At 46.3% G+C, this 18,207-nt stretch overlaps 1 protein-coding gene across 3 annotated transcripts in view; it reads right to left on the reverse strand.

Annotated features, from left to right (window-relative positions):
- The window catches only part of EVA1A (eva-1 homolog A, regulator of programmed cell death), a 62,156-nt gene extending 54,935 nt beyond the window's left edge, over nt 1–7,221 (reverse strand). The window contains exon 1 of one of the 3 annotated variants that reach the window (XM_077926627.1): nt 6,850–7,221. The gene's annotated coding sequence lies outside the window, so the exon portion shown is untranslated. The remainder of the gene's footprint in view (nt 1–6,849) is intronic. The other 2 variants (XM_077926629.1, XM_028721817.2) reach the window with 2 other exon arrangements.
- Between the last annotated feature and the right edge of the window lie 10,986 nt (nt 7,222–18,207).

Below are 18,207 nucleotides of genomic sequence, written 5' to 3' on the forward strand. Positions count from 1 at the left end.
CAATCCAGCCCACAGAGGGATCTCCTCTGGAGTGAACCGGCCCAGGTGAGGTAAACCTTGCCGACCCCTGTTCTAGAGCACCCACTTCAACTAGGCAGTTGCCATATAAGCACCATCATATGTCACAAATGTACTGACTGCTGCAAATCTCTGCAGGCAGCAAGCTTCTGCTCAGCACATGGCACACCGTCCCTTGTCTAGAGCCATTTGTTCTAGCTTGTCTGACAAAAATCCACAATCAAGAAAAGGAGGCAAATGGATACCTGGGAGACCATTTACAAATCCAGAACAGAAAGTAACAGAATACCACTTGTTATCTACGGCAAACACCAGAGCCAGAACTATGGGGGAGCAAGGGAACAGGGAGAGGGAACAGAGGTTGTTGTTTTTTGTTGTTGTTTTTTTTGCCTCCAGGACGTGGGTGGCGCTGTGGTTTAAACCACAGACCCTAGAGCTTGCCGATCAGAAGGTTGATGGTTCGAATCCCCGCGATGGGGTGAGCTCCTGTTACTCGGTCACTGCTCCTGCCAATCTAGCACTTCGAAAGCACGTCAAAGTGCAAGTAGATAAACAGGTACCGCTCTGGCAGGAAGGTAAACGGCGTTTCCGTGCGCTGCTCTGGTTTGCCAGAAGCTGCTTAGTCATGCTGGCCACATGACCCGGAAGCTGTATGCCAGCTCCCTTGGCCAATAAAGCGAGATGAGTGCCGCAACCCCAGAGTCAGCCACGACTGCACCTAATGGTCAGGGGTCCCTTTACCTTTACCTAACGCCTCTAGAAGGGGCTCCACTGAGGCTCCCAGCCTGTGTGTGTACACAAATGCACATGGGGGTTGCCGAACTGCGTCTTTGACTCAGGTGAAATTAAACCTAGATTCACCCCTGCCTGTGACAACACCATATAATCAGTGACACACACCCCATTCAGTGTGACAATATTTGGAGGAGGGCAAACGTTGTCCCTATTTTCAAAAAGGGGAAAAGAGAGGACCCAAATAATTATCGCCTAGTCAGTCTGACATCAATACCAGGGAAGATTCTGGAGCAGATCATTAAGCAAACAGTCTGTGAGCACCTAGAAAGGAATGCTGTGATCACCAATAGTCAGCATGGATTTCTGAAAAATAAGTCGTGTCAGACTAACCTGATCTCGTTTTTTGACAGAATTACAAGCCTGGTAGATGAAGGGGACGCAGTGGATGTAGTCTACCTTGATTTCAGCAAGGCATTCGACAAGGTGCCCCATGATATTCTTGTAAAGAAGCTGGTAAAATGCGGTCTTGCCTATGCTACCACTCAGTGGATTTGTAACTGGCTGACTGACCGAACCCAAAGGGTGCTCATCAATGGTTCCTCTTCATCCTGGAGAAGAGTGACTAATGGGGTGCCACAGGGTTCTGTCTTGGGCCCGGTCTTATTCAACATCTTTATCAACGACTTGGATGATGGACTCAAGGGCATCCTGATCAAATTTGCAGATGACACCAAACTGGGAGGGGTGGCTAACACCCCAGAGGACAGGATCACACTTCAAAACGACCTTGACAGATTAGAGAACTGGGCCAAAACAAACAAGATGAACTTTAACAGGAAGAAATGTAAAGTATTGCACTTGGGCAAAAAAAATGAGAGGCACAAATACAAGATGGGTGACACCTGGCTTGAGAGCAGTACATGTGAAAAGGATCTAGGAGTCTTGGTTGACCACAAACTTGACATGAGCCAACAATGTGACGCGGCAGCTAAAAAAGCCAATGCAATTCTGGGCTGCATCAATAGGAGTATAGCATCTAGATCAAGGGAAGTAATAGTGCCACTGTATTCTGCTCTGGTCAGACCTCACCTGGAGTACTGTGTCCAGTTCTGGGCACCACAGTTCAAGAAGGACACTGACAAACTGGAACGTGTCCAGAGGAGGGCAACCAAAATGGTCAAAGGCCTGGAAACGATGCCTTATGAGGAACGGATAAGGGAGCTGGGCATGTTTAGCCTGGAGAAGAGGTTAAGGGGTGATATGATAGCCATGTTCAAATATATAAAAGGATGTCATATAGAGGAGGGAGAAAGGTTGTTTTCTGCTGCTCCAGAGAAGCGGACACAGAGCAATGGATCCAAACTACAAGAAAGAAGATTCCACCTAAACATTAGGAAGAACTTCCTGACAGTAAGAGCTGTTCGACAGTGGAATTTGCTGCCAAGGAGTGTGGTGGAGTCTCCTTCTTTGGAGGTCTTTAAGCAGAGGCTTGACAACCATATGTCAGGAGTGCTCTGATGGTGTTTCCTGCTTGACAGGGGGTTGGACTCGATGGCCCTTGTGGTCTATTCCAACTCTATGATTCTATGATTTATTTCACATAGGCAGAGCCTCCAACATTTATCTGATGAGAATAGAAACATCCAATTCCATAATGATGATTTTACTATTCCCCCCCCCACCTATCCCCTTCCCTCCCGTCTTCTCCCTCCGCGCTCTAAAGCGCGACTCATGATTTTACTATTTATACCCCATACATCTTACTGGGTTACCCCAGCTACTCTGGGCAGCTTCCAACATACATAAAAACATAATAAAACATTAAACATTAAAAAAAAATCCCTTTACAGGATTGCCTTCAGAGGGATCGGGGGTTGGATAAATCCATACCCTCCAACATTTCTCCAATGAAAATAGGGACGACCTAAGGAAAAGCCGGAGGGCTTCTGTAAATCAGTGATGTCCGTGGGGCGCTTGGAGGGTCTGCCTAGGCCCTCGGTCATATGCTTGCCCTGGCTTACAGAGAGACCTGAAATCAAAACTTGCTCTTTAGGCGCAACAACAGGCAACTGAAGCAAAGTCTCAAATACAGACCCTGTAAGTATGATGCACCCAAACACTACGCAATTACAAGGCCAAATAGCAGAGCATGAACTTCAGGCTTGGTAGTAACGGAAATCCTAGGAACTGCTCTGTCTAGGGATGTTCAGCTGGCGCCTTCATTATACATCTTTAGGTGCCAGGCGAAAAGGTTTCTCTGCAGCCAGGCTGATAAATATTCGACAGCCATTTAAATGTTTTTGTGGCACGAGGTGGGTGTTGTTTTTGTTTTAACTATTTATTTTGTGCTTTTATCCTGTACTTTTATCTTGTGAACCACCCTGAGATCTTCAGATGGAGGGTGATATAATGAATGAATGAAGGAACGAACGAACGAATGAATGAATTTATGTTCTAACAATCCAGAGAAGAGTAAACATCTCTTAGCTGTAATAGATGAACTAGCAAAAACTACTTAAGAGGCAGAACAGAACGAAAGCATTTTTTAACACATTTGTTTATTTATCAAAGTATTTCTATTACTGCCATATTATGAAGTTATCAGGGTAGTGCACAGCATCAAAATATTAAACACCATTTAAGAATAAAAATACAGCTAATAATTACAGTGACTGGCTAATCAACAACAACAACAAAAACTTAAACAGCTGCAAAGGTCAGTCCACATTTGCAGGAGAAAGGTCCCTTTCTGGGGCAAATGACAGGCACCCACAGACTGATATCCAGACAGCACATCAGCCGATGCCTCATGGAAGCCTCCATGCTCCTGTCAGGGCTCGGCAAAACCGTCAGACCAGTGCAGGAGACTCAGACGGGCGTGGCTGAATTGGCAGAAGGGGTTTAGCAGCCTCTGAGCCCCTTAATAGGGAGCATGAATGCCTCCGGCTTCTTTCCTCTATGTTCGGGTATTTTCAAGTTGCTCTGGGAATGCCTCTTCATTTCTTACGTTACCTCGATCACAAAGGGTTCTTGAGTCTAAAGCCGAGCAATATTCCAATTCTTTGTCTGAAACCAGTATGAAGTTCAGATCGTGATACCAGTTTCAGACTTCTTGAACTGGCAATATTGCTTTATTTGATTTAAGCTGTTTATTTTAAAGTTATTGTGACTTTTTGTGTTGGATCAGAATGTTATTATGTGTGTGATCTTTGCTGTCTATTTTCTTGTTTCTTCAGCTTGTAAACCACCTTGAGAATAGTAATATAGAAAGGTGGTATACAAATTAAAAGTGAAAATGCAATTATTTGATCCCAGAATGTCCCTATATCCCCTGCCAGTGCTTTTTGTAAATCTACCAAAGAATAAAATGAAATCAGGATTCAGGGACTTTCTCAGGACAGTGGACGCTGTGTGCTCTGTCCCATTGGGGTGGGGGTGGGGGGTGGAAATGCTCTGCAGCAGGGGGGTGGACAAAAACATGGTGGGCCAAGGAGGGTCAGCTGGCAGGGAGTGAGAAATGTCCCTATTTTCACCTGAGGAATGCTAGAGGGCATGCATTCAGCACAGGCTCTGAAGACCTGTCCAAAACGGTTACCATGCCAAAAGGCTGCACTGGCCTGAATACCTGGCCACAACATCTATTTAACCCAATGCCTAAAAAGACAACATGCCAACCGAGAAAGAGTCCGCAGCTGGCAGCCCCTGACCCACATCTGCTTCCCTAACAGGGTGGGGGAGCTCTGGTCCATCAATTGCCAGTCTCTGGGGGAAGTGGGAGCTGCAGAAGTGGGACTGTAGGGGTGTAACACATGGGCACCGGGGGGGGGGGAGCAGAAGGGGAGGCAGCAGTAAATAAGTAGAAATACTTAATTAACTGACTATTTGCATTGCAGATAACTCGGTTCTGCCTCCCCCTAACAAAAAGCCTGCCCCCCCCAAAATAAATGCTGACTATGCCCATCCTGTAGCAAGTGCTAGAGATTTTCATGAATGCCTCTGTTTGACGACTCATGAGTAGATGCAGGCTAAGAAGGACCCTACTCCTGGGTTACAAACAGGGCCTGCCCAACTTATAGCACATCCTCCTTCCTATGGTTTGCGTTCATATAGAAAACCAGGATAGCAAGTCACAAACTTCTTTCTGGCATGCTTGAATTAATTACCAGTTGCTTCTGAAACACAGCTGGCGCAATAAATTTGGGCACCTGAGGTGAACCACCAAATGGTGCCCACCCCCATCCACCTAGCCAGGGAATAAGGGGTGAATGAAGATCTCAATCTATGTTGAGAACAGGGTAGGAATCAAATCCACCTGACTTGACGACTGAACTGAGAATCCCAAGGGGCCCTCTCTGAATCGTGCTGGGCAGGTGCAGAGCCCAGGAGACCCCAGAGGGCAGCCCCTGCCTTCTCCTGCCTAGTGGTGGAAGGAGCTCAGCGCCCCTGATTCACCAAGAGGCCATGGTATAGGTGGTATGGGGGGGGGGGGCTGCTGCTGAGGAGGAGGGGCTGTAGTCATTGCTGCCACTGCAGCAGTAGCAGCGGCAGGAGGAGGAGCAGGTGATGCTTCCCTTGGTGGCCAGATCTGCTGCTCCTGTGGATCCTGCCTCCCCTTGCCTCCTGGGTGGGTCGGCCCTGCTCAGAAGGCATCTCAACCTTGTGAGCCGCTTCTGTATGTTTCTACCATTGCTCTCTTTTAATGTTCTGTTTGTCTACAAAACAACAGGAATGAGAAAGAGAAATTCTGCATTTTCCTCTTTTTTACAGTTTATATTTCTACAAGGCATTTTAACTTAATTAAAAACTCAAAAGTCTAACCCAAGTAATAGAAACTGCTGGCTGTCCGCGGCACCTCTAGAAATAACATTAATATTAGCAGATAAACTGGTCTAGGACTTAAAGTAACCCCCCAAAGTGTTTCAGAAAGGGAGCGCAGCAGTCAAGATCAGGAAAATAGGGGAGGTAACTGTAGATACATTTTCGAGAAAGAGAGATGGAGTCAAGAGACTCTGTTTCCTTTAAATTAAGAGGAATGTCTTATGGTGAAACTGATGCTTGACAAAATGCTGGGAAGGAAGAGAAGGAATCATTACAGAAATTGACATACACTTGTGAAAAACAGCTCTAGTGCAGCGATGTTTCAGACGGAGGACAGGGACCAGAGGCCACAAGCTTTTCGTGCTGTCCCTGGACCTCCTGACCCCGGCCTAACTTTGTTTAGCAGGGGAGCCGGGCACACTGCCCGGAACAGAGCTGACAGCAAAAACCACCGATTGTTTTCCCCTATAAAAGCACCCCAAATCTGCATCTTTATATCTAAATTAGCATATGCCTATCTTATGCAAATTTCTGTCATGGGCATGAGCCCTGAGTGCTTTAGGTGCCTAGCAATGTCCCTGTGTTAGTGCTGCGCTTTATGGTTATGTTGTATGCAGCAGGATATGAGTGTATTTCTAGTTTTAGCAGTATGTAATGAAACAGTGTGATTATTAAAATTAAAAACAGTATCGGTTTTTAAGAGAGAGAACTTCACGTCTATGAACGTACAACTTCTTTGCTACTTCTGCGAAAACTAAAGTAGGTCCATATACAGTATTCTGCTACACAGAAACTAAAGAGCACACATTTCGAGCGCCATGCTTGCTCATATTCACAGCTCCTTTCCAGCTCTGAGTTGCTTTTCTCCTGAATTACTCTTTTCTCGAATTATTCCACGGCGAATGAGCCACTGCTTGCCAAACAAGCCTCCCCTCGGGGTCTTTCATTCTGAACTGCTGCCGTCACCTTTTCCTCCTCCTAATACGAATGGAAAGATCGTCCGGAACCTGCTTCTGACCAGGCGGAAATTCCCTGGTTCTGGAAGCAAACTCCGGGCGCTCAGCAGCACCTCTCCAAAGGGACCTCGGGCCCCCAGGTGCTCGGCTCTCGCGGAGGAACCGGCCCTTGTTCTCCTCCTCCTCTACCAGGGCGCACCTGGAGCTGTCAAAGGTCCCGGTGGCTCCGTGGGAAAGCAGCCCCCCCACCCCGCCCCCCCACCCCGCTCTGCCAGCCTCCTCCCCCCCCCCCCCGCGGAGAGGAGCCCTTTCCCTTTTTTACCTGTCACGATTCCTCTCGGCGGAGCTGCGCGCAGCCCAGGAAGCCTGGCCGGAGCCCCCCGGCAGGACGGCCAGCGCCAAGGGGGTCCTGGGCGCGCATCCCAGAGAGAGAGCGAGCGAGCGAGCGGGAGCGCGGCCGAGGAGAGCCTGCGAGGTGGGGGGGGGGGCAGCAACAGGAAATGACATGGGAAACTTCGCCAGCCTCGTCTAAGCTAAACTTGGCCCGACATGTCGGGGGGGGGGGGAGTCCCCCTTCTGCGTTAACCAGGCCAAAAAAAAAAAAGATCTGAAAGGAGCCCAGCCAGCCGCCTTGAGAGAGGAATGAAAGAAATGGAAAAGAAGGAAAAGACATTTTCTTTTGCTCAGCAAAAGAAAAGTTTGCCATCGCCGCCCCGCCACTCACCCCCCTCGCACCCCCAGCCCACCCAGGAGGAGCCCCCGGGCGCTTCCCCGGAGACGCGCGCCCTCGCTCCCTCGCTTGCCAGACGGGGGTGCCCCAGACACCGGACTTTCATCTCCGACGCTTCGGTAATCTAATAAAACAAACAAAAAATAGCAAGATGTATTTTTAAAATTCTACTTGTGACAAAGAACTGACTTGTGAAAGTATGCAGGAAACTCAGAAACTCTCTCTGGCGCCCCATGGACGGATCAGAGATATTGGTGCACCATTTCAAAGCTGCTACAGAAAATTGAATGTGCTCACACTCCTTCCAACCCTAAATACGTAGTGCCTGCCCTATCTAAACACTGCGGCGTTTTGATGCAAATTTTAGTCCCTTGAGCCCCACACTGGGCAAAAGATCCCTGCACGGCCGGGCTTGGACTAGATGACCCTTGTGATCCCTTAAAACTTTCCAGTTCAAACGAATTTAGGGCAGAATTCAAAGTATGTGTGTGCGCGCGCGTAATCATCATCATCATCATCATCATCATCATCATCATCATCATCATCTGCCACTGCCGTGGAAAATATGCAAAAGCAACCTTTGGCTGTGCTGTCAGAGCACTCTGGCCCCGCATCTTCTACGCCAACAAAGCGCCATCTGCAGAGCAGGCGAAATGGGGCAGAGTTGTGGGTGAGATATGGAAAGCAGAGAGACTTACACCATAGCTCTTTACTTCTCCCGAAGGTGAGGCCAGCAGAGCCAGAGAGCAGCCCCGGGAGGCTGCAGAAGAGGACTCGCCATCATCGCCCGCCCAGCATTTCCCTGCTGCTGCTGCTGCTGCTGCCGCCGCCTTCTCTGCAAACCATCTAGCCTAGGGAGATGCTCTGAGCTCCTCGGAGTGCAATGAGAACAGCACCAGAAACGTCGTTTATTGCTTTTTGCTCTGTACTTACGTACTTAAGTCTAAATTATTTGTTTTGTATTGCTGAAATTATTCCATTTGCTGAATTGTTGATTTTGTCCTAGATACACAACTAATCATCTTCTTTTAGCAATTCAAGCAATTATACTCCTTGGTCCCATTTTCACACTTGTAAGAATAAACTGGTTTATTTTTAATCCAAATTGGGATTCAGTGGCTCTTGCTATGGCTTTGCTCTGGGCACAGATCTATGACTAGGAATGGAGGAATCTGTCAGTTTTGGATTCTTACCGTTTTTGGTTTTCCAACTGTAATCTCAGTTTGCCCCATTTCTGCATCCCTTTCTCCTTATAACTTCCACATTTCTCCTTATAAATGAATGTTTATGCACAATTTTGCATAATGCTGTCATTTTTGCAAGTAGTTTCCTCCAATGCTGTGTAGTTTTGTACAGTGGTACCTTGGGTTACACACGCTTCAGGTTACAGACGCTTCAGGTTATGGACTCCGCTAACCCAGAAATAGTACCTCGGGTTAAGAACTTTGCTTCAGGATGAGAACAGAAATCGTGCTCCGGCGGCAGCAGGAGGCCCCATTAGCTAAAGTGGTGCTTCAGGTTAAGAACAGTTTCAGGTTAAGAACGGACCGCCGGAATGAATTCAGTACTTAACCCGAGGTACCACTGTACTTTATGTTCACCACTTCTGTACACACTTGGGTGGGAGAACTGCACCACAACATTCAGAAGAGTGCAAACTTCAAAGGTTAACTGTGTTTCAGTTCTTTTGCTATTTTGTGAAGTGTGAATTAGGTAGATTTGCATTAAAATGCAAACTGAATGAATTTCGCCCCCAACCCTGCCCTTGACACAAATTGTGAGGAATAGACGGAGAGGCTTTCTACAGCCTGACACTATTGCCTACATATGTTTACAGCATAGCACTAAGGCACTGACACTTTTCCTTAGCCCTTCAGCCCTAAACCTGTTTCTTTGCAGGTTGAGCACCTATTGAAGCTTGGATCAGTGCTATAGGAACGTTTAATAAAACAGATGCTTTTAAATCCTATTCTCTGAATTCTAATAATCCACCTCTTGCATAGTTTAGGTTAGGCAGCGAAGCATAATCCTATGAATATTTTACAATTTGCTCTACTGTGGTTATGAATTCTAAACCTTCAGTTCTAACAATTAATTATTGCAAACTTTAAACTGCTAAATGCAATCCTGTACAGTTTTAACCAAAATGTGAAACCAATACAGGAAATATTCAAATTTATCAGAACTAGATCTGACCCAAGACTTAACATGAGATGCTACTAGTCTAGACTCCAATGTGCCACAGAACTCTGGCTCCATGTTCCATAATGTTCCAAGTGTTATTAAGCTTTTGATTGTGTTAAGTGACACACCAAAGTACCCAGTATCCAGCGTACAGTGGTACCTTGGTTTACAACCATAATCTGCTCCGGAGGTCCATTTGTAAACCAAAACAGGTTGTAACCCAAGGCGCGCTTTCGCCAATGGGGCCTCCAAAAAACATTTGTTTGTAATAAAAAAAGGGGGGTTTGTAATCCAAAAAAAGGTTGCAAACCGGGACACACACTTCCGAGTTTGATGTGTTTGTAATCCAAGATGTATGCAAACCAAGACGTATGCAAACCAAGGTACCACTGTACTGTACTTTAATGCAAGTGTTGCGTGCCACCCCCATCGCTAAGCAGTGCGAGATTCCAGGGGTTTGAGGCATTTCCCAGGAATCTTTATGATATCTGGTTTATTTACACATATATGCAACTTGAGGCTACGATGGAGGGGCCCACAGCACTGACACCCCAGAAGCTTTTGCTTCTCCCAGGGTCACAGCCTTGGATTTCAGCAGAAATCAAGCACGGCTCTCCCTCTCTGGCTTCTTAGCCCAGCTCACACAACGTCATCCTGCTATTGTCTTTCTTACCACCTGCCAGGTGAGGGAGGGCACCCATCCATTTGCCCTCTGGTACAGAGCAACTTCTTTGCTTATACCATTATGGCTCTTGCCTGGCTACTTGAACCATGGGGTCCTCCCTTGGATTTTAACCCTTCCTGGGTCTACTTATGGCTTACTTCCAGTGGGCTTCTCTCTCTCTCTCTCTTTTTCTCGAGTGAATAGGAGGCTACATGAGTTGCTTAAACTAATGCATTACTCCTAACAAAATGTAATCTGCCTATAACCCTACCTGTCTCTACTGAAAGAAGAGCCGATGGAGCATTGAAACCAGGTGTGCACCAAGTTTCTGTTCAAACCTTAATTAAGTGATTTGGACTAGATGACCCTTGTGATCCCTTAAAACTTTCCAGTTCAAACGAATTTAGGGCAGAATTCAAAGTATGTGTGTGCGCGCGCGTAATCATCATCATCATCATCATCATCATCATCATCATCATCATCATCTGCCACTGCCGTGGAAAATATGCAAAAGCAACCTTTGGCTGTGCTGTCAGAGCACTCTGGCCCCGCATCTTCTACGCCAACAAAGCGCCATCTGCAGAGCAGGCGAAATGGGGCAGAGTTGTGGGTGAGATATGGAAAGCAGAGAGACTTACACCATAGCTCTTTACTTCTCCCGAAGGTGAGGCCAGCAGAGCCAGAGAGCAGCCCCGGGAGGCTGCAGAAGAGGACTCGCCATCATCGCCCGCCCAGCATTTCCCTGCTGCTGCTGCTGCTGCTGCCGCCGCCTTCTCTGCAAACCATCTAGCCTAGGGAGATGCTCTGAGCTCCTCGGAGTGCAATGAGAACAGCACCAGAAACGTCGTTTATTGCTTTTTGCTCTGTACTTACGTACTTAAGTCTAAATTATTTGTTTTGTATTGCTGAAATTATTCCATTTGCTGAATTGTTGATTTTGTCCTAGATACACAACTAATCATCTTCTTTTAGCAATTCAAGCAATTATACTCCTTGGTCCCATTTTCACACTTGTAAGAATAAACTGGTTTATTTTTAATCCAAATTGGGATTCAGTGGCTCTTGCTATGGCTTTGCTCTGGGCACAGATCTATGACTAGGAATGGAGGAATCTGTCAGTTTTGGATTCTTACCGTTTTTGGTTTTCCAACTGTAATCTCAGTTTGCCCCATTTCTGCATCCCTTTCTCCTTATAACTTCCACATTTCTCCTTATAAATGAATGTTTATGCACAATTTTGCATAATGCTGTCATTTTTGCAAGTAGTTTCCTCCAATGCTGTGTAGTTTTGTACAGTGGTACCTTGGGTTACACACGCTTCAGGTTACAGACGCTTCAGGTTATGGACTCCGCTAACCCAGAAATAGTACCTCGGGTTAAGAACTTTGCTTCAGGATGAGAACAGAAATCGTGCTCCGGCGGCAGCAGGAGGCCCCATTAGCTAAAGTGGTGCTTCAGGTTAAGAACAGTTTCAGGTTAAGAACGGACCGCCGGAATGAATTCAGTACTTAACCCGAGGTACCACTGTACTTTATGTTCACCACTTCTGTACACACTTGGGTGGGAGAACTGCACCACAACATTCAGAAGAGTGCAAACTTCAAAGGTTAACTGTGTTTCAGTTCTTTTGCTATTTTGTGAAGTGTGAATTAGGTAGATTTGCATTAAAATGCAAACTGAATGAATTTCGCCCCCAACCCTGCCCTTGACACAAATTGTGAGGAATAGACGGAGAGGCTTTCTACAGCCTGACACTATTGCCTACATATGTTTACAGCATAGCACTAAGGCACTGACACTTTTCCTTAGCCCTTCAGCCCTAAACCTGTTTCTTTGCAGGTTGAGCACCTATTGAAGCTTGGATCAGTGCTATAGGAACGTTTAATAAAACAGATGCTTTTAAATCCTATTCTCTGAATTCTAATAATCCACCTCTTGCATAGTTTAGGTTAGGCAGCGAAGCATAATCCTATGAATATTTTACAATTTGCTCTACTGTGGTTATGAATTCTAAACCTTCAGTTCTAACAATTAATTATTGCAAACTTTAAACTGCTAAATGCAATCCTGTACAGTTTTAACCAAAATGTGAAACCAATACAGGAAATATTCAAATTTATCAGAACTAGATCTGACCCAAGACTTAACATGAGATGCTACTAGTCTAGACTCCAATGTGCCACAGAACTCTGGCTCCATGTTCCATAATGTTCCAAGTGTTATTAAGCTTTTGATTGTGTTAAGTGACACACCAAAGTACCCAGTATCCAGCGTACAGTGGTACCTTGGTTTACAACCATAATCTGCTCCGGAGGTCCATTTGTAAACCAAAACAGGTTGTAACCCAAGGCGCGCTTTCGCCAATGGGGCCTCCAAAAAACATTTGTTTGTAATAAAAAAAGGGGGGTTTGTAATCCAAAAAAAGGTTGCAAACCGGGACACACACTTCCGAGTTTGATGTGTTTGTAATCCAAGATGTATGCAAACCAAGACGTATGCAAACCAAGGTACCACTGTACTTTAATGCAAGTGTTGCGTGCCACCCCCATCGCTAAGCAGTGCGAGATTCCAGGGGTTTGAGGCATTTCCCAGGAATCTTTATGATATCTGGTTTATTTACACATATATGCAACTTGAGGCTACGATGGAGGGGCCCACAGCACTGACACCCCAGAAGCTTTTGCTTCTCCCAGGGTCACAGCCTTGGATTTCAGCAGAAATCAAGCACGGCTCTCCCTCTCTGGCTTCTTAGCCCAGCTCACACAACGTCATCCTGCTATTGTCTTTCTTACCACCTGCCAGGTGAGGGAGGGCACCCATCCATTTGCCCTCTGGTACAGAGCAACTTCTTTGCTTATACCATTATGGCTCTTGCCTGGCTACTTGAACCATGGGGTCCTCCCTTGGATTTTAACCCTTCCTGGGTCTACTTATGGCTTACTTCCAGTGGGCTTCTCTCTCTCTCTCTCTTTTTCTCGAGTGAATAGGAGGCTACATGAGTTGCTTAAACTAATGCATTACTCCTAACAAAATGTAATCTGCCTATAACCCTACCTGTCTCTACTGAAAGAAGAGCCGATGGAGCATTGAAACCAGGTGTGCACCAAGTTTCTGTTCAAACCTTAATTAAGTGATTTGGAAAACAGCCTAATTTGGTTGTTTAGAGGCAGCTTGATTTGGCTTGGAGTCAAAATCCTAATTTAGAAAAACAGAAGCTTCATGCATCCCCATTCACTGTTACAAGAAAATCTGAGAGCAGCTTTTCCTTTTTATGTCAGAATTGGATGGAATTTGAAGGTGTGGTAAAATGCAGCCAAACTGAATACCAGTAGGTCCAGGATGTTTGCACCAGGCACCTTTAAAAACCGAGCTGGTTTTTAAAGGAACCATCTATTATTTTCATTTGCTGGTAGTTGGTTGGTTAGGTTGGTATCTGTCTGTTTTGGGAGACAGTGGAGGAGTGTACCTTTGGGGGTGAGGTCAAGCTGTTAGATGGTTGCAGCTCCTGCTGTGACTCTAGAGACCGATAAGGGAGAGACATGTTTTGTTGCAGCTGGGGCAAAGGAAGGTGCCCGGTTGTGCTGAGACCTTGTATGGCATGACTGATGGGACCATACGCTCCCTTCAGAAGTTAACCTAACCAATCTTTTATGTAATTAATTTAAAAAACCTGTCAGATTTAGTCTCCAAATATTAGCTACAATCAAGCCAAAGTGTTCTTGTCTATCTTTGTATGAAGTCAATTACCCGGGGCGGGGGAGAGAGAGCCCCTCAAACAAGCACAAGCTTTCTGTTTATTTGCATTTGGCAAGACAGAGTTACATGCATTAACTCAGTCACTCCACTGATCCTAAGCCCTATTCTGCAAGCCTAAAAAAGACTTGTAAGACATAAAGCACTTTTTAAAAGTCCACATTAATCAAACAGAAAATGAACAGCAAGCTTTCAAGCGATTCTGCCTGTTGTGCAAAGTATTGCCAGAAATACATTTTACCACCCTAGCCAGCCAGCCAAGCCTGAGGAAGGGTCCTTTCCCCTCAGCTTCCAGGGCCATTTTCTGCATGCAATCTACACACATTTGCAACATAACCTGGTTTTTTAAAAAAAGAATCTTCCTAAATCTTCTCTGTAAAATTGTATAATAAGAAAGTGCTGAATTTGGAAAAAAATTAAACCCCTGTATGTTTCAATACTCAGTTTTTTGTTGTTTTCTAAATGTTTCTCTGCACCTTTATCTTCCCTAATTGTCAGATTAAGAGTGAGATCCAATACTCCCCTTTCATAGTGTGGCCATATAAAGTGAGTGGCATCATGAAGTGCAGTGCTCAAGTGAACAAAACCGTTTTTGACTTCCAGTTCACTTCCTTCCATGTTTCCTAACGCCACAAGACAGTATGATGTCAAAAACGGAATAAAAGGAAACGGAAGGAGGTAAATGTGTCACTTTTGCTTAACGGTTGTGCTAATAGATGTTGCCAAGCTCAGTAAGAACCAGATAAACCCAAAGGCCCTCTTATAAGGTAAGTGGGTGCACTAAGTCATTGGGTGCCTATAGGCTTCCTTTTCCAAAGCCACAGCCTCTTCTACAACCTGTGAGCTGCACTCACCTTGTCAACTGGCTTTTAGTAGCAAGTTTATAGACAACATCTGAATCATGAGTAGGTAGCTAAGCTCAGCTTTTCAGTTCTGAGGTTGCTTTTGCTTACGTGTACACACACACACACACACACAGAGAGAGAGAGAGAGAGAGAGAGGTTTTCAAACAACATTTCATGCAGGTCCAGGCATATGTTCCATAAAGTCCAAAATTCAGGGGCATCCTTTCCCTGACCTGATGGCTTAAACTTAGCACAATAATTTTCAAGCATTTATTTTGGAAAGGTTAATAGGATTTTCTCCTTTAAAACACTCTAGCTGCTAGGGTTAAGTCCTCTTTTTAAACACCCAACAATTGAGCTAACTAGAGCTCTCCTTTAGAAGGGAGTTGAGGAGCCTGTTGCTTTTTTGTTTCTTCCATTTCCCCCCATTTTTCCTAGTTCCTCAAAATTCCTAAAAGCTACTCCCCCAAATCACGGCAAAGCACCATCCATTCCATATGCAAAGCCACAGCACTCCAACAATTTAAAAATGTTTCTAGGAAGCCCCAAAGGAAAGAGGGACAAGTCTGCCTTGAGTCCTGAAGTGGTCATTGGGGTGGTGCAAGCAAGGCAGCAGCATGACCCACCAGCGTTTTGAACCCTGAGCATGGCTGCCTGCTCCGGAGAGGGAAAGGGGCAGGTGCAAGGCACGGGGAGCCTAGGATGGGCTCCGCCTCATCTCTGCACTGCCCTGAGAGGAGCCATGTTGCCCTACCTGCCCCCCCCCACCTGGCACCAAACACTCTCAGCTAACCTGTGTTGAGACACACAGGAATTCTCCTTGGCCAAGACAGGTGGCACACATCTCTTCACACAACTGCAGACCACTCCACGCTCAGCGAATAAAGCTTTCTGGAACACAGGTCCAGACAGGGGGAATTCGTTTAAAATATGTATAGGGATCTGTTTCCCACTGAGATTCTGGCTCTGCTCCGCTGGAGGGCAACCGTGCCTTTATTCAATGGCCCAGAAACACAACAAAACACCCCAGAGGAGGAGAGCAGCAGTAACACTGGGCAGCAAATTGTTCACATAGAAAATTGTCCTAGTAAAGCACATGGAGCAGCAATACAGGCAAGATTGGGATTTCCTGGGACATTTGAGTTTTATTGAGAAAATATAATAAAACGGCAATCTATTAGTTAACCAAGAAAGTACTCCCAGAGGAGGGATGGAGGAGAGAGAAGGGAGGGCGCAGGAAAAGCTGCCCTCTGCTTCTCACTTTTCTCTCTGAATGCCATTTTAGATTAAAATGAGGTAGGGGGAATGCTACTCAAATTCCAAAGCTGAAACCAACTTTCATCAGTTCTGGAGCCTTTTCCATGAACCACAGAAAATATAGTAGTCAACATTTTGGGTTTGAGAATTGACATATTTGTTCTGAAGAAATGTGATGCTCACTAGTGGATGCTTTCAATTTGGGGCGAAAATACAACTATGACCTGAACTCAAAATAGCTGATGCTGAAGAAAGCACCAGGAGGAAGAACCACACACACCTCCCCTCCCCCGACTGCCAGACCAGCAACCACAGCCAGAGGGTTTCTGGTGTTATTTTAGCTGGCATGAGTGACATGGCTGCAGAGCAGGAGAACAGAAGAAAATGTCACTGCAGCTGAGTGACATTTTGCCAGTATTGAAATGCGACACTTCCTCATTCTGCCACTTCTTCCATTCTAGTTTGGAGGGAGGCTGAGCTAACAGTATTTTGCACAGATGGCCACAAGAGCCAGGAATGTTCTGGGTGTCAGCTGACTCTTGTCTGTACCTGCATCAGGCAGAGAGGCAGCTTTGATGTGCACCAATACACAGCTGCACCAAACATCAGCGCTCCTAAACCAGAGACCAACCCAGGAAGCTAATGCAAAATAAATTGACATTTTACTCTAAAGTCTGTGCTAAAGGCAATGGACGTGTGTGTGCATGCTGCTCTTGTAAATAAGGTTTCCATGTTTGTTCTGAATTTCCAATGCAAAATGAAGACAGAGAGCCAAAAAGCATAGGCAGCTAATATGGCAGAATGTGTGGACGGTGTAGTCATAATCAACAGCACACTTACTACAAACCAGATAATTATTATTAATAATAGAAATAAATGAATATAGAGCACATAGACTGGCAGAGGAAGAAGGTGTTCTCACCTCTGCTTCTCCTCACTTTGCTTAAGGTGTGTGGAAAAGACAATGCTATCTCCTCGGATAATAATAATATGATAATAATTTATTATTTACATCCCGCTCATCTGGCTCCCAGTCAAGTGTTAAAAACAGTACAGCGTTAAATATTAAAAACTTCCCTAAACAGGGCTGCCTTCAGATGTCTTTTAAAGAGAAGATAGCTGCTTATTTCCTTCACATCTGGTGGGAGGGTGTTCCACAGGGTGGGCGCCACTACTGAGAAGGCCCTCTGTCTGGTTCCCTGTAACCTCACTTCTCGCAATGAGGGAACCGCCAGAAGGCCTTCGGAGCTGGATCTCAGTGTCTGGGCTGAATGATGGGGGTGGAGACGCTCCTTCAGGTATACAGGACTGAGGCCGTTTAGGGCTTTAAAGGTCAGCACCAACACTTTGAATTGAGCTCAGAAACATACTGGGAGCCAATGCAGATCTCTCAGGACCGATGTTATGTGGTCCCGGCGGCCGCTCCCAGTCACCAATCTAGCTGCTGCATTCTGGATTAATTGCAGTTTCCGGGTCACCTTCAAAGGTAGCCCCACATAGAGCGCATTGCAGTAGTCCAAGCGGGAGATAACTAGAGCATGCACCACTCTGGCCAGACAGTCTGCGGGCAGGTAGGGTCTCATCCTGCGTACCAGGTGGAGCTGGTAGACAGCTGCCCTGGACACAGAATTAACCTGTGCCTCCATGGGCAGCTGTGAGTCCAGAATGACTCCCAGGCTGCGCACCTGGTCCTTCAGGGGCACAGTTACCCCATTCAGGACCAGGGAGTCCCCCAAACCCGCCCACCCCGTCCCCCAAAAACAGTACTTCTGTCTTATCAGGATTCAACATCAATCTGTTAGCCACCATCCATCCTCCAACCGCCTCCAGACACTCACACAGGACCTTCACTGCCTTCACTGGTTCTGATTTAAAGGAGAGGACGCAGGTGGCGCTGTGGGTAAAAGCCTCAGCGCCTAGGGCTTGCCGATCGAAAGGTCGGTGGTTCGAATCCCCGCGGCAGGGTGCGCTCCCGCTGCTCTGTCCCAGCGCCTGCCAACCTAGCAGTTCGAAAGCACCCCTGGGTGCAAGTAGATAAATAGGGACCACTTACTGGCGGGAAGGTAAACGGCGTTTCCGTGTGCTGCGCTGGCTTGCCAGATGCAGCTTTGTCACGCTGGCCACGTGACCCGGAAGTGTCTCCGGACAGCGCTGGCCCCCGGCCTCTTAAGTGAGATGAACGCACAACCCTAGAGTCTGGCAAGACTGGCCCGTACGGGCAGGGGTACCTTTACCTTTACCTTAGAG

The sequence above is a fragment of the Podarcis muralis genome, chromosome 3, assembly GCF_964188315.1.
Source record: "Podarcis muralis chromosome 3, rPodMur119.hap1.1, whole genome shotgun sequence".
NCBI classification, from domain to species: Eukaryota; Metazoa; Chordata; class Lepidosauria; order Squamata; family Lacertidae; genus Podarcis; species Podarcis muralis.